The sequence below is a fragment of the Pan troglodytes genome, chromosome 3, assembly GCF_028858775.2.
Source record: "Pan troglodytes isolate AG18354 chromosome 3, NHGRI_mPanTro3-v2.0_pri, whole genome shotgun sequence".
Classification (NCBI taxonomy): Eukaryota; Metazoa; Chordata; class Mammalia; order Primates; family Hominidae; genus Pan; species Pan troglodytes.
The window spans coordinates 125,387,106-125,413,353 of NC_072401.2; the positions used below are offsets into that span (position 1 = coordinate 125,387,106).

A 26,248-nucleotide genomic window follows, 5' to 3' on the forward strand; every position below is an offset into this window, starting at 1 on the left:
GCTATAAACAAGGATATAGTAAGTTTAGAAACAACAGGAGAGGTGAGTGAATAGGGCTATAAGTGGAGTCATCATTTCTACACACATCAACGTGGGAAGTGATCATTCTAATAACTCCATTTGTGAAAATATAAGGAGAATTTTGTTATTACACATTGCCAGTAAGTAATCAAACTTATCTTTCCCAAACATATTTGATGTTTGCTAAAGATTTATGTAAGTTATGTTAAAATATTGGTAGACATTGGATTCTCTAACTTCCTTGGGACTTAGAGTTAAACATTTAAACAAGACTCAGCAACTTCCAGTGTAGTTCCTAGGCCATCAGCCAGGTTGTGCAACTCAGCAAAACAGCATGCACTTTTTCCTTCTGGCTTTTTATTTTTTATTTTTTCCTTTTCTTGTTATTGCTTTAAGCCACCCCACGTAACAGCTTGTTAAGGGCTTCAGGCTAGTTGGTAGGTGCTAGGTAATGTAAAAAGATTGATGTCTACCAGAGAAACTTGTACAAAAAGATACTCCAAAAAGATCATACCATCTATTAACTGTCAGCTGGTAAGTTTTTTTTATTACTCCATTGGCTATAGGTGTAACAAATATTTATTTTTCATTGATTATTCCTTACTAATAATTATGTTTGTCTCAGATGAAGCATTTCGTACTTTGATATTTGATGATTATTGTTAATTACTTATGCAACTCTGGTCTCTTTCCTTTTGATTGTAATATATTTTCTGACATTAGCAATAATAACAATAACTAACACAGTGGCTCGATGTGCCAGGTTCTCTTAAAGTGCTTTACCTTATTAATTAATTTAATCCTCCTTCATCAGAACTTTGGGAGCTAAGTACAAATATTACCCCCTGTTTGCGGTTGAGAAAATGGAAGTACGGAGAGGTTGAGTAACTTGTCCAAGTTCACACAACTTATAAGTGGTTAAGTCCCAAATAAAACTCATAAATATTCAGTCATGTTAATAATTTATTAACACTATCAATTACTTAGAGATATTATATAGTTATCCCAACTTATATTTAACTAAGACATTGGATTATATGTTGCTACCATGGAAAGACCATTATATTTGAAATAATAATAAAAACCAGTAGCTATATAAAATCTTTTTTCTGCTAAGATTTTCCAAGTGTTTTACACATATTAACTAATTTGATCTTCACAACAGCCCTATGAGGTAAATTCTATTAAAATCTCTGTTTTGTAATAGAGAAATGAGGCACAGAGAAATTAAATAACTTGTCGAAAGACACCCAGCTAATATGTGGCAGTGCTGGAACTTGAACCAGGCAATTTGGCTTGACTCTGTTACTTAAGTCTGTTGTGTTTCTCAAAAGCCAAAGGAGCTATATTCTCAGTTTAAATTGGGTAATTTCATTCCAGCTCCTGTGTTTACTTCCATTGACATTTTTATGTAATGTTAGTGGTATGTCTTTATTTCTATATGTCCAATGTCTAACAAGTCCTTGCCATCCATTAATCAATCAGTAAATATCTAAGTAAATGATATGTGACATATGTGATATGATATGATTGTCAAAATAATTTCTGCATTGAGAAAAATAGTGCTTAGACTGACACCACAATGAATTATCTAAAATCCATATAAAGGAAAGTTACTGAATGGCTACATTGAATGCTTTTTAAAATTTCCCATTTCCTAGTGGTTCTTCTCCTGCTTGTTGTGCCTGGATTTTGTATTCCTTTAAGCAGAAAGTGTTCAGAAATTTTACTGACACTGTGAAATTTGGCTCAACCGCTGATTCAAAAAATTAGCAGCATCTACCATGGGATGCTGAGACCAATGTCAAGGTCAAAAGCAATCCCTTATTCAGTAGGTTGTTTTGCTTTCCTAATAAATGCCTCTTATCTTCCTTTTGAAGGATGACTTTAAAAGCAGAAATTTTGAAATTTCACAAGATTCGTAAGATTAATTCTTTTCTTAAGAAATCACTTTAGACTGTAAGCAAGGAGAAAGCTTTAGTAAGGCCAGTCTTAAAGACTCAAGATTTTAAGATAGTTTAGATAAGGTTTGAATAAGCAGCCAAAAGTTCCGAACCAGAATTCCAAGCCTGTTAGTAATCATAATATTATTTAGCACTTAGATAATTCTTTGCAGGCAGTAACCATTAATCATTGGTATCCCACTGTGTAATATGCACATTTTAAGATTATCATTTTATAGAGGCAAATATTGAAGTTGAGAGGTGAAAGGTGCGTTCAAGGTCACAAACTGGGTTATTGCTTGAGCCAGAATTTTACAGGAAGTTTTTCTGACTCTATCCCTATCATCTTCCATAAGCGATTACCTTACTTTTGTGCCAGGATTTTTAAATGTAATTATCTGAATACACAAAGTCAGTCAAACTGCTTGCAATACTCAGGTTGTTTACAGGAGACAGTGCGAAAAGGAACTATAAGACATAGGTCTTATACTCAAACACATGCATTCTATGGAATCTTGGACAAATTTCCAATTATTCTTGAGCCTCAATTTTCTTATCTGCAAAATAGACTAATATTCTTTACCTCCTGGCGACTTTTGAGAGTTAAATATAATAATATGTATGGATAATTATTTATAACTCTAATCTTTTGAGTGTACACTTTATGCAAGTATACAAATCCTCAGCAATTTATGTTTAACCTGATTTTATATGTATATTCATTTATTTATTCAACAGACATTACATTAGATGCCTGCAATGTATATTGTCTCATAGAGTAACACCTAAAATGAACTCCTTGGTCTTATAGAGCTCACAATCTTTAAGGAAGGGGGCATAAAATAAACAAATAAATACATAAAGTGAGGTACAAATTCCATGTAAGATAAAAGTGGCATAAATTTCATGAAAAAAACAAGTAAGAGCATTAGGAAGTGATTTGGATGGGGTATGATTTTATCAAGAGTGGTAGATAAAGTTTACGTGTAAATATATTTGAGGAAATACATGAGAGAATTGCAGGAAATGGTTTTGTGACATTGGAGGAAAGGGACATTTTAGGTAAAGGGAACAGCAAATGCAAAATCCCTGGGCTTGCTTAGCTTTTTCAGAACTAACAAGGAATGGAGTTAGCAAGGAAGAGATTACAAAGGATACAGGGATATCAGATTACACAGCATTTAATACTTTGTGGGTTGTGGTAGGAATTTTGGATTTTACTTGTAAGACTCTAAGTAAAAGAAGGCTGGGCGTGGTGGCTCACGCCTGTAATCCCAGCACTTTGGGAGGCCCAGGAGGGTGGATCATCTGAGGTCAGGAGTTTTCGAGACCAGCTTGACCAACATGGTGAAACCCTGTCTCTACTAAAAACACAAAAATTAGCCAGGCGTGGTGGCACATGCCTGTAATCCCAGCTAATTGGGAAGCTGAGGCAGGAGTATCACTTGAACCTGGGAGGCGGAGGTTGCAGTGAGTGGAGATCTTAGCCACTGCACTCCAGACTGGGCAACAAGAGGGAAAGTCTGTCTCAAAAGAAAACAAACAAACAAACAAACAAAAAAAGGAGACTAAAAGACTTTAGCAAGTTTTGAGCAAAAGAGTAATATAATTTGATTTATATTTTCTGGATGTTTCCAGAGGGCCAAAGCTTTGTGCAGGGTCTTTATTTGTAGCTGACTTCTTGTCTTTGGTACACAGGTGGGTATGCTAACGAAGTACTTTTGGTGTTGAAGCTTTGGGGTGTCATTCACTAGGTGGTGCTTAGGCATAATTGTCAGTCAACAGGCTCTTGCTCAGTCTTGTGGCTCCCTTACATTTCCTCACAACTGCAGCCATGCTCCCTATCAATGTTCTGAAAATGTGGGTTCCTCCCCCACTTGAGAGCTGGCTGAGTTCATGGCTTGGCACTCCTGGGCTGCCCACCACAACTCTGGGGCAATCTCAGGGTTTATGTTCCCTCCCCAACTTGGAGACAACAGAGGAAGGGACCTTAGCAGTGGTTGTGGCCAAGGGTCTTTTACTTTTCTCCTGGGGCTCCACCCCAGAGAGATGCGGAGCTGCAACCAATCAGCACAACTGACAGAGGAGAGAAGGCTGTGCTGTAGGTTTCAGCCAGAGGGTCAGGAGGTGGGGAGGGTGGGGAAGACCCTGCCTGATGATTTATATTTTAAAAGGCTCATTCTGGATGCTGTATTGAAGATAGAATATAAGCAAGGGTGAAAAGGAAGACAGTGTAGGAAGTTATCTCAATTGAATGATTGAAATAAAATGTCAGCAGTGGGGATCAGATTCAAGATATATTTTGGCATGGCTGGCATATGATACAACTTTAGTTTAGATAAGATTAGAAATGAAGTTAAAATTTAAGTTGTCAGTGTGTCGATGTATTAAAAATCATGGGATTGGATGTGATTACCAAGAAAAGTATAAAGAGAGAAGATAAATATATGAGAAAAAAAAAAGCCCTAAAGTACTACAGTTTACCAAGGACAACACGAAGAACCAGCCAAGATTGAGAGGAACAACAACGAAGATCAGAGCAGGACAGGGGAAGCAATGTCAACAAGGAAGGAGTGGGCCAGGCGCGGTGGCTCACACCTGTAATCCCAGCACTTTGAGAGGCCCAGGCGGGCAGATCACGATGTCAGGAGTTTGAGACCAGCCTGGCCAACAAGGTGAAACCCCGTCTCTACTAAAAATAAAAAAAAAAATAGCTAGGAGTAGTGGCGGGTGCCTGTAATCCCAGCTACTTGGGAGGCTGAGGCAGGAGAATCGCTTGAACCAGGGAGGCAGAGGTTGCAGTGAACCGAGATTGCAGCCACTGCACTCCCGCCCAGGTGAAAGAGTGAGACTCTCTCTCAAAAAAAAAAAAAAAAAAAAAACCAACCAAAAAAAAAAAAAAAAAATAAGGAGGAAGGAGTGATCAACTACATCAACTGCCCCTGAGCTGTTGGGTAATATGACGAATGCTTGACCATGTGATTAATCAATGTGTTAGTCATTAGTGACCTTAAAAAGAGGAGTTACTTTTTTTAAAATTTTTTTATCGTTAAACAAATGTATGTATTTAGTTTATGTTTATAGGTCAACAATTTATGTGGGGTTGGGCCAAGTTGTTCTTGTGGCTCACTCACATGTTTGGCGGTCTGCTGACTGTTGCCTAGGGCAGCAAGGCCATGGAGTTATGTGCACAAAAAAAAGAGTTCTAATGGAGATGTGTAGATTAAAACCTGGTTGTCTCTTATCTGAACTACCGCATTAGCCTTTGGTCTTTCTCTCTCCAAGGCATTCTCCATTCTGCAGCCAGAATTACTTTTTCAAAAGAAAAATCCAGTGTTTCTTCTGCTTAATAATTCCAGTGCTTTTTATCTCTTACAGGACATTTATACAAAGTTATAACCTGTTCTCCAAAACTCTGCCCTCTGGGATTCAGCCTCACTGGTTTACTTTAGTTCCTTATACTTCTTCCTTCCCCAGGGACTTTGAACTGCATGACCCATACTCAGAGTATTTCACAGAATTGCAATTGTACATTTTTATGTGATCATGTAATTAATGAGGATCTTCCCTAATTGAAAGCCCCATGAAGGTGGAAGTCAGCGTGATAACTTTACTCAACATACGTCCTCACACTAATGTCATACTGCATTATAAAGGCTCTATAAATACTTTTTGAGTGAATGAACACAACTTGTTTTGTAATTCTTTTTTTACATATGAACTATAAAATTCCTTTTAGAATCCTGAGGATAATGAATCTTTGACAGGAGTATTAAATATGTATTGTAATTATCTATTAAAACTCCATATTCTAATTATATTAGCACAATTAAAAAATATCTTAGAGAACAACAGAAACATCCAGATCTTCCTTCTTTAAATTTGTAAAGTAAAATGTTAGAACATGCTTTAAAAAAATGTGAATCATCATGAATGCTTACTTTTCACATGATCATTGATAATTCTCATAACATATTGGTTTCTACACGTACACGGCAGGACTGATTGTTGTGGACCAAGAAGTATAGGTAATAAAATACCTCGCTTTCTTTATAGCTTTCTCAGACTACTGCTATTATTATTCTACCTCTAAGGCCAGCCTCCCAGTAGGGTTCTCATCTATCAGAACTTTTTTAACCAATTAACCTTTCTATTTAGCAGGAAAAAAATATGTGAAACATTTAAACAGATACGACTTTAAAAGATATTGTATAAATTTAATATAGCTTATTTGTCATGAAGTCCATAAAACACTCTTCAACCTTTATATGTTTATAATATAAAACCAATGTGAAAGAACAAGTATTTTATTAGAAAGGTAACAATAAAACCAAATTATAAAAAGAAGACACTAAATAACTATCTAGTACTAAGTATTTGGCTAGGCTAATTTCCTGCAGACAATAAATATCTACTATGTGTACCTACCTCAACCCCATCCACTCAGCAATATCTGTGAATTGACTGGGAAAACATATTAAATTGTGCTGCAGAATATGTAAGAAGCAGAGTCAAAGTATTAGACAGTTTGTTCAGAGTTAAACATACATATAAAAGGACAGGGTTCATTTAGTCTTACCTGTGAATCTCTGAGAGTATCTAATTTATTGTTTTTATTAATAAATATCATGTCCAGTGTGAGGGTTAGGGGCAAGAGAGAAGGAATTTAAATACTTAGAACATTTTAGAGAACGTTCCAAGAGAAACCAAATACCTCAGACTATTTAGAGACAGAAGTATTTTGCAGTGAATGTGCTATGAAAGAATTTATTAAAGTAATTACCTTTACTATTCACTGATTTCCATAGCAACTGCACAAATTTTGATTTCCTTGAATTGATATTTAAGACTGTTTTGAGGAGTAAATTATTTCTCTGGTTTACTCATTCCTTTAATGCCCTCACCAACCTTCACCCACTATAGTGGAAAAAAAACAGGACCACAAACTTGGTGAAGTTGGCTACAAATAACTGATTTTTCCTTAGTACTATTCTATGACCTGTGTTAATTTGTTTTCAAACCAAAAAACAGTGTTCTATGGAAGATTTCAGATAATTTCTACAAACTCAAGTTCATGGTTTTACATATAGATATGATATGTGATAAGGTAAACACAGAAGTCATAGAGGAAATTCAAGTGATTTCAGATGCTCCTCATAGGCATGCTTCCCCCAGTCTCATCATGCACACTTGAAGCCACCCTTTTCCAGATCAACTGCCTGTGAAAGATTTTCAGAACTCTGAGCCATTACTAAATGGCCATGGAAAGAAATTAAGCAAAGAAAAATTGGACAGACTTTCAGGAAAAGTTTCCTAATTGTTAAAACTATTAAAATGTGGAATAAATATCCTCTGAGGGAGAGGATGGATGCCCATCTCTGAGGCTTTAAAAACAGGATTTGACCAACACTTTGGGAAGAGAAATAAGGGCAATATTCATTACTTGGCAAGGAAGTGACCTGGATGACATAATGGTCTTTTCCCTCTTTCATGCTAATGCCTCTTTAATGTTTCCATTTAAGTAGTAACTTAGTTTCAAAAGCAGACATTTTAATGTGGGAAGAGTACTCAGGTTTCAATGAAAACCTCACCAGAAAAAGTCAGGAATGAAGGCTACCATTGACCCTGTACGTGGATTACTTTTGTATTTGACCACGTAAGACAATTGGATGGGCACCTAATATATTTCTTGGTACACTCCTATTGTGGTTGGTCTTCTTTATCTGTATGTCTATCTTGTTCAGTCTGCGCTTCAGCTTTGCAGGAAAATAGAAATTTTTTTTCTGTGCTTGTTTATGCTAACCATGGTATCTACAACTGCATCTGCTGCCTTTACACGGGACTGCAAACCTGTTTTTCCCAACCTTCTGTTTTATGGGTGTGCACACCCATAAATCCCCTGTGGCTGGGTTAAGGGAACATACAAGCAGCTCTTCAGCCTTAAGAATGTGATGGGAGAGATTCAGGTAGATTTGAACTGTCATCATCAATCAAGACCAAGGAGAAGGCTGCTTTCCAGGATGTACACATGGCCTCTGTTTGCTGTTGCTGTTTTGCTTCTTTTAAGAGGTATGTAGTGAGAGAAAGTGTGAGGATTTACACATGAAACATTCCCACAGTGAATTTCAAGTGACTGAATAAAAATGTTGTAAGCGGATTTTATTGAACGTGAAGGTCTATCCTTTTTTTAAAGGAATATATTTTTAACTTATTTATTTTTTATTTTTAAAATTCCACTCTTGATTTTTATAAGCTACCTTGTTTGATTTCTTGTCGTAAGCCAGTTGTGGATGATGCAAGGGTTCCCAAGCTTTCAGCCATTGGTCCCTTATCCTTTTCTGACTAGATTACAGGAATGAAATTGTGTAAATACATAAACCTTATACTCTTTAACTATTTAATAATTAAAACTGAGATTTCAGTAACAATACTTTGGGTATTTCTGGATAGTTAATGTAAAGTTAACAAAAAACCTGCTTTTATAATTAAATAGTATAAATGTATATTACTGTTTGCTTATGTTTTATATCTAGGTGAACCAATATATGTATGTCTGTTTCTACTGTCACTTGCAGCTCAACAGAACCCTGTAATATACATGAACAAGTTTCTGGAAGTTAAGAGGTAAGTAACTGCTCATGTCATATTCTCTTTCTTAGAGTTCTGGAATCAGGAGAACATCTATCATGGAGCAAATACACTTCCATTCAAATTGGAGTTAGCATATAACATATACATTATATGAAGCAATAAACAATTATTTTATATGGCAATAGTCTAAATATAACATGGCTCTGCATTTTGGGGCATGCCAAAATATATAAAATCCATGATAAATTCTCAGCTCTCCTGAATCTTCCCATGATACCACTAAGAATTTCATAACCCAAAGACCAAGATAGAAAATATGTTTTCTCAGAGACTAGGGTCACCCCAGAGTAAAACTTTAAGTGCAGATTACCTCAGATCCCTGCAAAACTGATCTGCCTCTGAGAAAAGAACTAGCCAAAATATTCTTTTTGATGACAGGGTTGAAGTTCGGGATAGAAATGTAAATGTGTTCGGACATACTGAGAAATAAATCACATTGAAGAGATGGAGAAAGGAGTTGCTGGAGAGGCAAAATGAAAAGGCAGATGCTAAGGAACTGCACAAAAAGAAAAAATGTATCCTAATTGGGGCAGTGTGAACTTGTCAGACAGGGAAGAAGCATGAAGTCATAAATTGCTTAGAGAATTATAGCAGTACCTTGACATAGTAGGAAAAAGAAAGCTTATGTGTACTCAAGATCTGAATTCAAGTTCTGGCTCTATCTCTTACTGGATGTGAGATGCTGGACAAGGTCCTTCTCTATTTCAATTCTGTCATTCAAATCTATGAATTCAAAAATTTGAATTAACCACCAAAGCCCCCTTTGGCTGTCAATTTTAATCTGCAGTGACATCCTGGTGGGTTGAAATTTAAGACAGTCATTAATGGATAATAAACAAAGACCATTTGTGTAGGAGTTTACCCCATGTGTATGGGTCTTATTCTTAGTAATTTGGGAAAATATAGAATGTGAATGGGGCAATCTTGAATTGTGAGGAGGAGCTCATTTTATCAGGCAAGATCCCGATTTTCAAATCGGTACCTGAATGTTGCTTATTTGATTAAACTCTGGTATACAGAAAGCATTAGCTTCAGCATTATGCCTCTACTACATAGGAGAAGAACTAAATTAGAAGGAAATAGATGTTTGACTGACTTAGAGAAATATTGAAAGAGTGGATTGATGATGCTTTCCAGGACCATTTAATTTGACTGATATAATAAAAATCTTGGCAGTAATGAGAGTCTTCTGAATTAAAACCAGCCACGTTTTCTCATTAATATATTACTATTGGTGAAATTTTGTTTTAGATGGTCTTCCAAAGCAGGAAATATTTCCAAAATAATTAATTATCACAGGCCAGGCGTGGTGATTCATGCCTGTAATCCTGGCACTTTGGGAGGCCAAGGCGGGTGGATCACTTGAGGTCAGGGGTTCGAGACCAGCCTGACCAACATGGTGAAAGCCAGTCTCTACTAAAAATACAAAAATTAGCTGGGTGTGGTGGGTTATGCCTGTAATCCCAGCTACTTGGGAGGCTGAGACAGGAGAATCACTTGAACCCGGGAGGCGGAGGTTGCAGTGAACCGAGATTGCGACATTGCATTCCAGCCTGGGCAACAGGAATGAAACTCCATCTCAGTTAAAAAAATATATATATCACAAAAGGTGGAAGATGGGATTGGTTCTCTTCACTCATTTTTTCAAGCAAGAGACTTCTCAATTGTGTATATTTGTATATAATATGTATTTTATATATATATGTGCCTCTAAATTAGCAAATTAAAGATTTAGCAAAGTACAGGTGACCCAGCTTTCTGTATAGGACAGCTTTCTGAATGTCCCAGTAATGTTTCAAAGGTACTAGTTACTTCGGTGGGTAGAATCTAGTGGATCAGAGTGCAATTATGTGTTCAATTCCAGTGAATTCCTATTAATTTCCTGACTGAAGTAATGCAGACACTACTGGCCTACCAGAGTGAGGGCGAAATGTTATCAGTGGTTGTTTCCCTGCAGAGGAGACAATGGCCTGTTTCCTAGGTTGGCTTTGAGAAGTTTAATTGCATGGACTTAAGCTTTCAGAGTCAAGTTTTGACTATATTGTAGCTGTGGTTCCATAGCATCTTCCCTTTAGGGCTTGGCTGTGAGGCAAAGTCTTAATGTAAGGCAAAGTGAATGCAGGATACTTTTGACATAAGGCTGATATTTGTTGTAGTGACATTGAGGTAGGACTTGTGACATTCCCTTTACTGCTTATAGTCTCAACAATTCTTTTGAAAATTCTCTGGCCTCCTTTCTTTAGTTAGAAACATTTTCCAGCTGGAAGATACATACAGTGACTTTTCGTGTCATCCTGCTGGTTTCTAAACATAATGATAAGGCTGACATCTATGACATGGTTTATTTAGTCTTTTTCTTTGATTTTTATATCTTGTTTTGTTCCTGTCTTACTTCCTAGTTCAGTGAAACAAAAAAAAAAATGTCCTGGCCAGCAGCCATCTGGTAAAACAGCTGCTTTTGGCTCTGGGGAACCTGCAAATGGGGCTGGGAAATAGAAAATGGAGTTTACTACTCCTAAGACCCAAATGCTCCTTTTGCTATTAATAGATCAAAATGAGCTTTAATTGAGGAAAACTGAGTTGAATGTCTTTCACATTCCTTATCTTTACTGACATCATTTCTTCATTCGATGCTGTTAGCCCAGCTCTCCTTAATTTGGTTTCCAGATAAGGTTCCTTCTCCTTGATTTCCTGCTGATTACTTTTATGGGTTCTCCTAATCTATTCCCTTTAAAATGTGCTACTCTCTACATTTTATCCTTTTTCCTTAGTCTCTTATTTTGCTTCATGATCTGTTCTTTAAGCCAGCAGTCTTCAAACTTTAAGCTAGAGTCTCTCAAACTTGGCTGCATTTATGGGACTTTCTAAATTGAATGCCTGAGCTACAGCTCTGAAAATTCTGACTTAATGTTTCCAAGGGTGGGAACCAGAATCTGTATTTTTAAAATACTTCACAGATGATTCTTATGAGCTTTAGGTTTGAGAATCACTACTTTCATAAATTTTATCTATGTTCTCAGCTGAAAGACCATTGGTTTCTGAGTCTTTACTCTCTTTTTATTAACTTTCATTTTAAGCTCAGGGGTACATGTGCAGGTTTGTTACATAGGTAAACTTGGGTCACGGGGGTTTGCTGTACAGATTATTTCATCACCCAACTATTAAACCTAGTACCCATTAGTTATTTTTCCAAATCGTCTTTCTCCTCCCAGCCTTCACCCTCCAATAGGCCCCAGGGTGTGTTGTTTCCCTTTATATATCTATGTGTTCTCATAATTTAGTTCCTATTTATAAGTGAGAACATGCAGTGTTTTGTTTTTTGCTCCTGCATTATTTTGCTAAGGATAATAGCTTCTATCTTCATCCATGTTCCTGCAAAGTACATGATCTCATTCTTTTTATGGCTGAATAGTATTCCATGGTGTATATGTACCACATTTTCCTTATCCAGTCTACCATTGATGAGCATTTAGGTTGATTTCATGTCTTTGCTATTGTGAATAGTACTGCAAGGAACATATGTGTGCATGTGTCTTTATGATACAGTGATTTATATTCCTTTGCATATATATCCACTAATAAATCAAATGGTAGTTCTGTTTTTAGCTCATTAAATCACCATACTGTTTTCCACAATGGTGGAATTAATTTACACTCCCACCAACAGTGTATAAGCATTCCTTTTTATCTCCACAACCTTGCCAGCACCAGTTATTTTTTGACTTTTTAGTAATAGCCATTCTGACTGGTGTGAGATGGTATCTTACTATGGTTTTAATTTGCATTTCTCTAATGATCAGTGATGTTGAGCTTTTTCTGTAGCATTGTTGGCAGCATGTATGTCTTCTTTTGAAAAATGTCTGTTCATGTATTTGTCCACTTTTTAATGGGTTTGTTTGTTTCTTGTAAATTTGTTTAAGTTTCTTATAGATGCTGGATATTAGTCTGAGTCTTTGTTCTTAACCCTGGCTTCTTATCTAATCTTCAGACCAATACCTCAAATTTTCTAAGAAACATTTCACTTGGATTATCCACGGTCATTTCAAATTCAATATAATCAATCAAAATTATTCAACTCTAACTCTTCCATCCACAGTCTGTCTCTTCCTTTTCTCTTACTTCAGATAATGCTTCTTCCTATACCAAGGGGGACACCTTGTTCATTTTCAGCTTCTTGCTCTCCTCATTTTTGTTTTTTCCAGTTCATCATCAACACATGCCCATGATGGTTAATTTTACGTGTCAACTTGGCTGGGATGCAGTGCCCAGATATGTGGTAAAATATTATTCTGGGTGTTTCCGTGAGGGTGTTTTTGGAGGAAATTAACATTTAAGTCGGTAGATGTTGAGTAAAGCACACTGCCCTGCATAACGTAGGTGAGCCTCATATGATCAGTTGAAGGCCTGAATAGAACAAAAGTCCAACCTACCCTGGGCAAGATGAAATTCTGCTGGCAGACAGCTTTCAGACTTGAACTGCAGCACTGGCTCTTTCTTGAGTTGCCAGCCTGCTATTTCACCCTGCTGATTTTGTATTTGACAGCTTCCATAATCATGTGAGCCAATTCCTTAAAATAAATTCTACCCTTTGTCTCTTTCTCTCCCTGCCTCCCACACACATACAAGTGGTTCTGTTTCTCTGGAGAACCCTAATACATGCATCTATTTACCTCAGAACTCTCTCTTAAATCTCTCTTCCTTCCATTTCTACTATTTCAACCTTGGGTTTGGCCTCTATCAGTTTTTGCCTGGAATATTCTAACTGGCATCTCACTGCTACCAATCTCAATTGCATTCATCGGTTTTCCACACTGTCTTGAACATGACCTTCCTACATCAGTAAGTCTGTTGATAGTGTCATCCTACTACTATGTGGAAACCTTGAGTGTTTCACTGATGTTTCCAGAAGGATTAAACTCTAAATTCTTTGTACACAAGATATTTCATAGCATTTCACATTTACGTTAAAGCGTTAGCCTCAATTTCCAACCTCCCTCTTTTTATACCAATGCATACATACATACTTCTCCAGCCAAGAAACCATTTATATTCCCTTAACTTAGAATGTGTTCTTCTTAATTCAGTAACTGTGTGTGTATTTTATCTTAGTTGCACTTCCCTTGACTCTAATCTACACAATTAACTCACTCTCTTATTTCAAAGCCAGCTCAAATATCACACTTCCCTGGACCTCCTCTTCCTGGAATTAAGCAGATAGCAATTGGCTTTCCCCTTTAAGGCTCCTATAGCACATCTAAGAGCATAATTGAGCTTAATGCTTAACATATATTAAACATTTCTTAAGAATGAGACAATGCATTATCTCATTTAATCATCATTATTATCCCCATTTTAGGAAATTGAGATTTGGAGAAGTATACCAACTTGACCAGGTTCACACAGCAAGTAGATGGCAGACATAGGGATTGAATGACTCCAAAGTCTGTGCTCTTATGCACTATACTAAATTGTCTTTAATGCATCATCTACTACGTTGCATGTAATTATTTATTTGTAGAATGTTTTCTGACTCAACTACAAGATCCTGCCTATAATACCAAAAGTCTCACACATTAAATGAATAATTGGATTAATGATAATCCAAAGTAGAATTGAGGTATTTCTGTAATCTCTATTGTGAAAGGAAAATAAAAACTGGGACCCCAATTCACTATGCCAAAAGGAAAAAATTAAGCTGAAAGCTGAGTCATGCAAGAAACTGACTTTGCTTTTGTTCCTAAGCAGATAGCTACAGATAAAAGGTCAAATATCTCCACTCTATGTTCACCTTATCTTGTGTAAAATGCCAATTTACTGAAGTTGAGACAAATACATAATTGACTATTTCCATACTACTTCTTTTATCTTGCAACATGTGGATTCAGCAATGTGACCAGACCCTCCCTATTTCCCCTCCAGCCTGCTTTTCCTTTTTAAATATTGAAGCCCTCAAAATCATCACTGGAGAAAGGCACAGATCTGTCTCCCATGCATCCTCAGCCTTGACCAAATAAAGTTCTAAACTGATTGGGATTTGTCTCAGAAACTTTATGGTTTACACTATGAAAGTTTTCATGTATTTAACTTTGCTTTACAAATTGCCCAAATTTTAAAGGTTATGTAGAAAAGTAAATATTGTGTGTTAAATCATGTTTTATTCTTAATCAACATAATTAAAACATTTTAGTGATAGAAGGAAAACTTAAGGTCATTTAATATAATTCACTCATTGCAATTTTTTACCAGGTAAGGGCTGGAAAAATAGAATTGTTCAGTAATAGTTAATAGATGGTAGGTCAAAGCAAGAGTATCTGACTTTCCTATATCTAGACTCTGTTATCCTTGACTTACAATTTTAGAAATGTGCTATATCCCTCAAATTTTGGGTCTCACTAACATATTGCTTTAAATCTTAAAACTCTGTTAGAGCATCTTTTATGTATATTTACTTGTTACACAGTTCTTATAAGAAAACAAATTTAATTTAAAATACTTGCAGTTATTTGCCTCCTAAAATCTACTTCAGAGTTAACTTTTGGAATTTTTTGTTGAATATCACATTAAGAATGTTAGAGAACATTTTTTCATGTGTCTGTTGGCTGCATAAATGTCTTCTTTTGAGAAGTGTCTGTTCATATCCTTTGCCCACTTGTTGATGGGGTTGTTTTTTTCTTGTAAATTTGTTTGAGTTCATTTTAGATCCTGGATATTAGCCCTTTGTCAGATGAGTAGATTGCAAAAATTTTCTCCCATTCTGTAGGTTGCCTGTTCACTCTGATGGTAGTTTCTTTTGCTGTGCAGAAGCATCATCACTGGCCATCAGAGAAATGCAAATCAAAACCACAATGAGATATCATCTCACACCAGTTAGAATGGCAATCATTAAAAAGTCAGGAAACAACAGGTGCTGGAGAGGATGTGGAGAAATAGGAAGATTTTGACACTGTTGGTGGGACTGTAAACTAGTTCAACCATTGTGGAAGTCAGTGTGGCGATTCCTCAGGGATCTAGAACTAGAAATACCATTTGACCCAGCCATCCCATTACTGGGTATATACCCAAAGGATTGTAAATCATGCTACTATAAAGACACATGGACATGTGTGTTTATTGTAGCACTATTCACAATAGCAAAAACTTGGAACCAACCCAAATGTCCAACAGTGATAGACTGGATTAAGAAAATGTGGCACATATACACCATGGAATACTATGCAGCCATGAAAAAGGATGAGTCCATGTCCTTTGTAGGGACATGGATGAAGCTGGAAACCATCATTCTCAGCAAACTATCGCAAGGACAAAAAACCAAACACCACATGTTCTCACTCATAGGTGGGAATCGAACGATGAGAACACATGGACACAGGAAGGGGAACATCACACACTGGAGACTGTTGTGGGGTGGGGGGAGTGGGGAGGGATAGCATTAGGAGATATACCTAATGTTAAATGATGAGTTAAAGGGTGCAGCACACCAACATGGCACATGTATACATATGTAACAAACCTGCACATTGTGCACATGTACCCTAAAAATTAAAGTATAATAAAAAAAAGAATGTTAGAGAAACCACATCTGTCATATCATACCAGAAAAAACCTAGAAGTTGTTTATTTAAATAAATTTTTATGTAGCCAAAATCACATTCATTATTCACTTTAAGATATGATAATGTCTTTTTAATGTTCAAGGCCCTGCTAATTTCACAATATTTGCCAAATGGCTAACTGATAACAAAATAATTCCCACTTCCACTGAAGGGGTTAGCTACCTACTATTAAAACCCATCCCATTGCCACAGGCTGAGAAAAAAACAAAGCCTACTGCTACACTTGCAGACAGTAATGTTTCAACCAAAGTAACTCAGATTCCTTCTTCAAGTTTTAAATTTTGGTCTGTCTTGCAATGAAAATTCGTAAAATCTTTCCCTTCCAGAAATACCAAGCACAAGTATCAAATCATTCTGTTCAATTCCAGCTGTGGAATTCTGTTAATTTCATGCAGCATTGGCGTTTACTCTGCAGAAGGTAGAGCATAATTGGTTAATAAAGAAATCCCACCAGTTGAGTATTTCTTTCTATATATATATTGACTACAGCAATCTCTAGGCTCCAGGTTACTTATAAGAAATCAATAGACATACCAAGTTAGTGGCCCAAGTAACATATTTCTCTTTCACTTTTTCTTTCCAGTTAAAAATTACAAAGCATACACAAAGGATTTCTCTGGGCTTAATACAAAGCCCATGGGAAAATGTTGACATTGGATATACTACTTTGGGGATTCTTTTTCATCACACCATACACTATTTTACACAATCTTTTCATTATTCATCTTGCAAAACGTATCAAAAACCATTACATTTCCCTTTAATTCTGAGCCAATCATTTTGCTCTTCTAGGACATTAAACACATGAAAGTTTTAGCTGGGGTTTATTTATGCATTCATTTCTTTGGTTAAAAGAAAATCTGTGAAGGAACTTCTGAGCTCTCCTTTCACAGCTGAGATTAGAGAACCAAAACTCTGAAGCAATGAAATTTATAGAACTATAAATCACATTTCATTTTTGGACCCTGAAAAATTATAGAGATCAAGAAGTCTGATGAAGCAATTTTCATTACTGGTTCACAAGAACCAGTCTGCTTATGTTATCACAAAACTTTTTGCGGTGCGTTAACGGGTCACTCAGGTGACTTTATGTTCACACATCACTTAGACAAAGTAAAGGTTAAAGACAACAGATATTACTGGTGTGAGATAGTATGCAGGCTGAAAACGCAGTCCTATTTCTTTGAAAATCTTTGCCTCCTCAAAAAAAAAAAAATGTGAAAAGCAGCCCCCAAATGGTTCTGCACTCCAATTTGATTTTATTTCAGAATTGCTTATGTTACTAAGATTTATGAGTGTTGCTTCTCATGAAAGAATGGCATATCCTTCAGCTCTTATTGTGGACTTTAATGGAAATAATGTGCTTTTATGGAATAAAACCTCTCTGAAGCTCTGCCTAAAACTGTTTCAAACCAGAACCTCTATACTGTGTCTGGAAAATCACTAATAGGGACAGACAGAAAGGGAGCAAATCTGTTTTTTCCATCTTCTATCTAAAACTTCCTGTGCAACTTTTTTACTAGGATTTTTATTCCATAATAGCTGCAGAATATAAGTGATTTGCATTTTAGAAAATTATAGTGTGTGATTTTTCACATCCTATATCTCCGTTTCAGTTATGCATTCAACAGTTGCATTCCACATGATAATTTAAGGAGCTGTCAAAAAGCAATACCTTTTACAGAGAAAGACATAAAACTGTAGTCAAACCTTAATTACTCAATGAAAGACATGAGGGGGCTGATATTCTGAAATAATAGATAGTTCCAAATATTTGACATTCATAAGCTTATTATGATTTCATACAGAAGATGTCCCTTTCAAGTGAAGTTTAAATTAGGTAGTTAAATGTAGCTGATATTTCCCAGTTACAACAGCAGGGAGCTAGGGTAGAAGCCTTTGGCTTGTACTGGATAGATAGCATACCCTGCAATGTGCTACCTCTGCAGACAACTGAGAATTGAGTATTCCTCAAAGATTTTCTTCACTATCCTTTGCTTCAAAATATTCACTTCCAATGCACAGTATTTTCAATCCAAGCTAAATTCTGCTTATACATTCACATCTATTTGCTGAGAATTGTAAAATCTTAGATTTGTCACAAATCTTCCTTACAATTACCCCAGTCATCTCTGTTCTTTTCAGAGATGAGAAGTTCACCAAGTCACCAACCTGACTGTTACCATGAGGAATTCCTTTACCGGAGAACATGCTGTCACAATAGGTTAAATATATGTTATACAGGTCCAAAGAATATTCATGTTCAATCTTAGTTAAAAATAAATATTTATAGTTAGTTAAATTAGGTATAGCTTTTATTTCCCACATTATAATTACCTGTATTTTTTATACTTCATGTAACATCACCTAAAATTTTAGTATTAGATAAATCAAAAAAGTTATTTGTACAAGCTTATATAATAAAAATTTAGAGATATGGCTGTCTTGTTTTTTCATTTTGCTCTCATATAACATGATTACTGTGCTATTACATAATAGTATGTACCGTACAAGGGACAATTCAAGGTAAAATACACTATGTCAATATTCTGTTTTATGAATCATTTGTCTCCACTTTATTTGTAGAATGGGAAGTTTTGTTCCAATTTTTATTATTTTTTGAATTTTATCTTACCCTAACCAAATATTTTGCAAAGAAAATTGGAAATTTTTGCCTCATGAAACTCTTTTCTCTTCTCTGTCTCCCTATGCCCCGCATCAAACAACCTTAATTTACTTTGCTTTACTGAGTAGATTCAAGATCTCTCTTTCTCAGCTAAAAGTAATAATAAATAAATGTTTTCTGCATCTAGTGCAAGTTATGTGCTGGGAATCTAAAATATCCCAGATTAAGGTCCAATAAATCAGAGTATGTATTTGCCTGACACAAAAGAAATATATACAGATTGCATTCTGCTCCCAAATGCAGAACTCCCTTTTTGTTTGAAATTATTTTTTAGGAAGTTGAAAGAAAAGAAATGGTAAAATATTTTAACATTTTAAATTTACTTCATCGTGATTATTTCACTTATTAACATTTATAATACGTCTCAGGGGAAGAGGTTGTATAATTGTTCACTATCTATAGTTCATGAGACCTAGGAAAGTGTATATATATAGTGATGAAAAACAATTTTATCTGAAATTTGTGCTGGAAGTATAAGTGAGCTTAAAAATGTAATTGTTTTTTCATATGTAGTTGAAAAAACATATGGGTTGATTGATGGTGGCACCCAAGAAGAAATATCTAGGTCATAATCCCTGGAACCTGTGAATGTTACTTTATTTGGAAAAAGTATCTTTGCAGATGTAATTCATCTAAGGATCTTGAAATGAGGAGATCATCCTGGATTACCCAGGTGGGCCCTAAAACCAATGACTAGTGTTCTTGTAAGAAAAAAGAAGACTGAAACTTAGACAAAACAGGAAAAGACACAGAAAAGAGATGTGAAGATAGAAGCAGAATGGAGAACAGTGTGGCCATAAGCCAAGGAATGCCAACCCCCACCAGAAGGTGGAAAAGGCAAAGAAGGGATTGTCTCTTGCAGCTTCCAGAAGGTGTGGAGTCCTAATGACACCTTGATTTTGGACTTTCGGCCTCCAGAACTTTGTGAGAATAAATTTTTGTTGTTTTAAGCAACACATTTTGTGGTGACTTTTTACAGGAGCCACAGAAAACTAGTACACAGTATGAGCTCAATAATATGACTATGTGTTCAACAAATCCATGAGACGACAAATTCCTTGAGGCAAGGACCACTAAGATTTTGTTGATTGTTATGTTTTACACAGCTAGCTTGAATGAGGCAGAGTATCTAGGCACATGGCTGACCAGAAAAAATACTGTTTCCCTGTCTCCTTTGAAGCTGGATGTAGCCCAGGGGCTATTTTGAGCCAAAAAGATAAAAGCACATATAAAGTGGCAACTACAGGGATACACATTCCTAAAGAGGAGGGAGCAGTGTGATGGATGAACAGGAGACACCAACTTACATAGGAAGTATATTTGATTTGGTGCAAGATGAGTGTAGATTGAGAGTAGAGGCAATGCCTAGAGTAACAGTAACAGAAAAGTGTTATACAACACCTGAATGCCTACAAAGACTTTCCTATAAGAGGAGTTATGCTACTGTTTTCTTCTTATGTTACAGACAAGGTAGAGTTTTGCCACAACCAAACTTAATTCTAACTAATATACAAGATAACTGGGCCAGATGTGTTATGAGTTTGGTGAATTTATATAATTTTTTTGACTTAAGTATTTTATATCAAGTTGCATTCTTGGAGAAAATGAGAAGAGGAATTTACTAGCAATATTCAGGAATTGAAATATTTTTGTACTCTGCCTTCCACTCACCTGCACATCAAGAGATAAGAAATGATCTATTTATATAAAATGAATTGAAATATATATTTTATTTATATTTCTCCACCTTCTGCATAAAATATTTTTATTGAAGGCTTTTATGGTGTTCATTACAATGCCTAAAAGTCAAGGTATCAACTCTAATTTCTCATTTATTATACTACAATATAGATTTTTGTTGAAAATAACTGTAATGACATCAATGCATATCATTTTGACCCTCGAGAATTAAATTTTTGATGTTAATTATTCATAAACACACCTTGTCTGAGCTCATTTGAAAAATTAAAAAATGAAATCATGTCTCAGCAATGTACCCAGGGTACCTGCTACCTCTGTAAAACATTCTGACTCTCTAAAATTTAATTATTGCTTCCTTACTTATATCTACATGCTACCCACTCAAATAATATTTGTTGCATTGATTTCTCTCTTTCAATTAATCCCTGCAAACAGGTTTCTTCCAGAAATATTGGGTGATTGTGCATATTGTTAACGGAAATAAATTCTGTATCCTGCATTTCACCTTGTTGCCATTATGAAATGTCAACCAATCACATTACTGACAGATGTTGTTTCATTCTACATTTCCATAGATCTAATAATACCTTTCTTTTTAGTCGTCTATTCTTGAGACAATTGTGTCCAGGTGAATGATAGGGATAAGACAACTAATTGACACCTATTAGTTTATGTGGAAAGGCCTGGGGCATAAGTAATCAAGCAAATTTTGCACTTTCTCTTTCATTTTTCCCCTCACTTAAGACTCATAATTATCTTCTAATCCTCAAGATTCAAATCAGTGAAGAATTTCTTGATCTGGTCAAGCAAAATTAATCATCCCTCTTTTTGTTTCATGACAATGTAACAGTAGCACTCTTTTTATAAATTCTACTTTTGTGTGAAAAATTGAAGAAAAAGTTTTAATACATGGTAGTTTCTAAAACCTACTGACATTCTTGAAAAACTCCCTTTAACAGAATCATTGGTACCTGATCAAGCAAATACAACCAAAGCACGGTTTCCAAGTGCTGATGGAATAAGGAAAATGGAAGCAGAGATTCTTGGGCAGTGAGGCTGTCCTGACTGGGAGGCTGAATTGTCAAGGATGTCTAGCACACATATTGAGATGACCCATCTCTCTGTAAACCTAGTACAGATTAACTTTGTACACATACTCATCTACACAATAAAAAAAAACTGATAGCTCTCAATAATTGAATATTCATTTAAAAATTTCCCTGGATGGATTTACTCAGTATAAATAAGTTCAGTATAAATAAGCTCAGGGAAGAAGGAATCTCAACTTCTTCATGCAGTGTTTTTCAAAGAGAATAAAAGTCATAAAGAAGTTTGCATACATGCAGAATATTAGAAACCTTTAGATCAGGCTAGAGATGGTTACCATGAGGCATGCAATTTTTGGTTCTCTATCTTGGTTGAAGTCACTATGTAGATATTAAAAATGGCAGTGCTTAGAGTGTGGCTTTGAATCTTATGATTTATTTCTTTCTTAGATATTTTCTTCAGGAGTTTTCCCATGTGCAATCAGTATACTTGCCACTTTTCAAAATTTATTAAAACAGGGTCCTTGTATGGTTTCAGCACTCTGTCCCACACAATTAGTAGTAATTTTTATTTTCCATTATAGAGCCATTGATTACTTTTCCACATCAGTCTCTAACTGAACTAGACATTAAAAGTGAATTCTTGTTGAGTCACACAAAGCAACATTGAGAGTTATTTCGCAGCAAAGCTTTGGTGATGTTGACCTTATTTATTGCTCAATGTAAAACTTAATGTAAAACTCAGTATGGTCAGTTTCATAAAAATCAGGGCAAGACTGCAGACAGACTGCTTGATTCATTCCTTACCACAAGGAATGGACATGTATTTTCAATTCCAAGTAAGCATTTAACATCTGTATGTTATGGCCTTTCCAAAAACCTGACAGGAATGTCATCAATGAAACTGAGAAGACAATATTTTTGACAGACTTTTTCTTTGGCTTTCATTTTATTCCACTTGCCAAATTCAAAAAGAAAAAAAAATTCTTTCCTGTACTTTCCAGATATTTACTTTATTTAAAGAATGAGGAAATATGGGATCAACGGCAAAAGACAGGGTTGCAAAATGAGCTGCTGTAATAATCAAAATTAAGGGATAACTTATAGTCTTGGCCACAACCATTACCTAGGGTACTGAGTTAACTCTGAAATAATAGAAGAAACTAAGGGAAGGATTTTTAACAATAGCTACAATCCCCTGTACTATTTGACAACTTAAATGTGTCAAATTTATATTTTCCAGGGTGTAAGTTTGAGCAACCTGTGTGTGTGTGATTCAGGGTACAACATCACCAAATTATTCTTCATCTTAATGAGATTAACCTGATAATCTATAAAAAGGAAACTTTGTTTTTCTGTTATATACTGTGACTAGGCTCAGAGTAAAAGATTCTTATGAGTTTAACCTCATAACTACATTGCCCTACATTGCCATACATTGCCATCAGGAAGCTGCCAAATAGCTACTAAGTATAAGAGCTAGAATGTGAACCCAAGTCTTATTTAACTCCTTAACTCCAGAGTCTTTCTGTGTAATGACTACACAATCCAAATTCATAAGGAAAAGTGAAAGATGTTTCCTAATATGTAATGTGACCAGGGGATGATGTGTGTTAATCAATAGCCTACCAACCAAGTCTCCCAAATCTCCTCTGCTACTCTTTTCATTCATCCAGGATATTAACATTCATTCATTACACTGAAGCAAAAATAGGCTTACAAATAGGCACATCAAACAATTTTACTCTTCTTATGAAAAATTTCAACCATATCCAAAAGTAAACAATTACATAAGGAATTCCCTTGTGCACAGCTTCCAATTCATGGTCAATCTTCCCTTCCTGTTTCATATTATTTGAAAACAAATTTCACTCAATATGACATTTCATCTATAAATATTTCTATAGTTGTATTTCTAAAGTTGTATTTCTATAATATGAAGACTTAAAAAACATAGCAACAATATCAATATGAACCTAAATAAATTGTATTTCTTTAATATCATAAAGTATCTTATCAGTGTTCAAATTACCCTGATTGTCTCAAAATTTATTTTCAAAAGTTGATTAGTTTGATACAGGATCAAGTAAGTTCCATACCTTATTGCTAATTTGTATGTGTCTTAAATCTCTTTTAATTTATAGATTACCCCATAACATCTTCCCCTGCCCCCAGTACAAGAAGCATAGAAGTCTCCAATGAAACTCAACCCAAAGAGGTGTTCACCAAGACACATAATAATCAAAACAAACAAACAAAAAAAACAAAGAAAAAAATCTGAGGACAGCAGGAAATGAAATACACATCACATACAAAAGAGTGTCAATATAACTATCAGCAGAAACTCTGCAGGCCAGTTGACAATGGAATCATATATTAAAAGAGCTCAAGGGGGAAAAAAACCCTGACAAACAAGAATACTTTATGCAGCAAATCTGTATTTCAGAAATAAGGAAGAAATAAAAATGTTACCAGACAAATAAAAGCTAAGGAAGATCATCACCACCAGACCTACCTTACAGAAATAACTAAAGAAAATTCTTTAAGCTGAAAAAAGGCTGCTAATTAATAACATAAGACATACAAAAGCATGAAACTCAAAGATGTAAGTCATATAGAGCCACATTCATAATACTTTAGGATTGTAATGATGGCATGTAAAGCAATTTTATTTCTAGCACAAGGATTAAAATATAAAACTATGAGTATCAACTATACCTAAAATAAATTTTCAAGAGATGCACATTACAAAATGATGTAAATTATGACATCAAAAACATAAAAGGGAGCGATAGTAAAAATGTAGAGTTTGTTGCATGCAATCAAAATTAAGTTACTATCTGTTTCACACAGGCTGTTATAAGTTCTGGGTAAGCCTCATGGTGACCACAAAGTCAAAATGTTTAGTATAAGAACAAAACAAAAACAGAAAAAATTCAAAGCATACCACTACAAAAAACCATCAAGCCACAGAGGAAGACAGCAAGAGAGAAAGAAACAAAATATCTATACAATAACCAGAAAATAATGAACAGAATGGCAGTATTAAGTAGTTACCTATCAATAATTACCTTGAATGTAAATGGATTAAATTTTCTAATAAAAAGACATAGACTGACTAAATGAATCAAAAAACATGATCCAACTATTTGCTGCCTGTAAGAGACTCACCTCACTTTTAGAGATATACATAGTCTGAAAGTGAAGGGAAAGAAAAAGATATTCCCTATAAATGGAAACCAAAAGAAAGCAGGCATAGCTATACTTTTATCAGGCAAAATAGACTTTAAGTTGAGAAAACTGTAAATAGAGACAAAAAAGAACATTATCTAATAATAAAGGGGTCAATTCATCAAGAAGATATAACAATGGTAAATATATATGCACCCAACATCAGAGCACCTAAATATATTAAACAAATATTAAAGAACATGAAGGGAGAGAGGGATATATAACACTAGTAGGGTATTTCAATACTCCACTTTCCACAGTGAACAGACCATCAAGACAGAAAATTAATAAGGAAACACTGGCCTGACTTGAACAACACTTTAGACTAAATAGACCTAACAGACACATACAGAACATTCTATCCAACAGAAACAGAATATACACTCTTCTCAAGCATACATGGAACATTTTCCCAGGTAGTTCATATGGCATGTCACATGACAAGTCTTAATAAATTAAATAAGATTGAATGTCAAGTGCTTTTCCAATTACAATGGTCTGAAACTAGAAATCAGTAACAGGAGGAATTTCAAAAAAATTCACATATACATGAAAATTAAACATATTGCTGAATAACCAATGGTTCAATAAAAAAATTAAAGGGAATGTTAAATTTTTTCTTGAGACAAAAGAATAAAAACACAACATGCTAAAATTTATGGAATAACAACTCTGGCAAAAACAGTCCTAAGAGGAAAGTTTATAGCAATAAAAACTTACATTAAAATAGAAGAAAGATTTCAAACAATCAACTTAATGTTATTCCTCAAAGAAGTAGGAAAAAAGGAGAAACTAAGCCCAAAGTTAACAGAGGGAAGGAGATAATAAAGATCCAAGCAGAATTAATTAAACATAGACTAGATAAACAATCCAAAAGATCAATAAACTAAGAGTTCGTTTTTTGAAAATATAAAATCAGCAAACCATTAGCTAAAATAAGAAAAAAGAGAAAAGATTAAAATTAATAAAGTCAAAAATGAAAGAGGAGACTTTATAAATGATACCAAAAAAATCATGAGACTACAATGAACAATCATATACCAACAAAGTGGATAATCTAGAAGAAATGGACAAATTTCTAGAAACAAAATACCAGGGCTGAATTGTGAAGAAATGAAAATTGGAACACACCACCAATAATGAGTAAGAAGATTGAATCAGTAATGAAAAGTTTCCCATCAAAGAAAAGCCCAAGACCTGATGGTTTTATTGCTAAATTCTACGAAACTTTTAAAGAAGATTAATATAACATCAATCCTTAAACTCTTCCAAAAAACTGAGAGCAAGAAATACTTTCAAACTCCTTTTTGCAAGGCCAGCATTTTCTGGATATTAAAGCCAGATAGGGATACCACA

The 26,248-nt window shown here is 35.1% G+C and overlaps 2 long non-coding RNA genes across 3 annotated transcripts in view; one reads left to right on the forward strand and one right to left on the reverse strand.

The window, feature by feature from the left end:
• The window catches only part of LOC129143765 (uncharacterized), a 277,822-nt gene that overhangs the window by 140,790 nt on the left and 110,784 nt on the right, over positions 1–26,248 (reverse strand). The window lies entirely within an intron of this gene.
• Positions 334–18,630, forward strand: LOC104006194 (uncharacterized). 2 transcript variants are annotated; one of them, XR_001717123.3, is made up of 4 exons: positions 334–555; positions 5,964–8,033; positions 8,498–8,588; positions 18,374–18,630. It is a non-coding gene; the product is annotated as an uncharacterized LOC104006194 (long non-coding RNA). The 2 variants fall into 2 exon arrangements; XR_001717124.3 differs by having other exon boundaries at positions 8,540–8,588.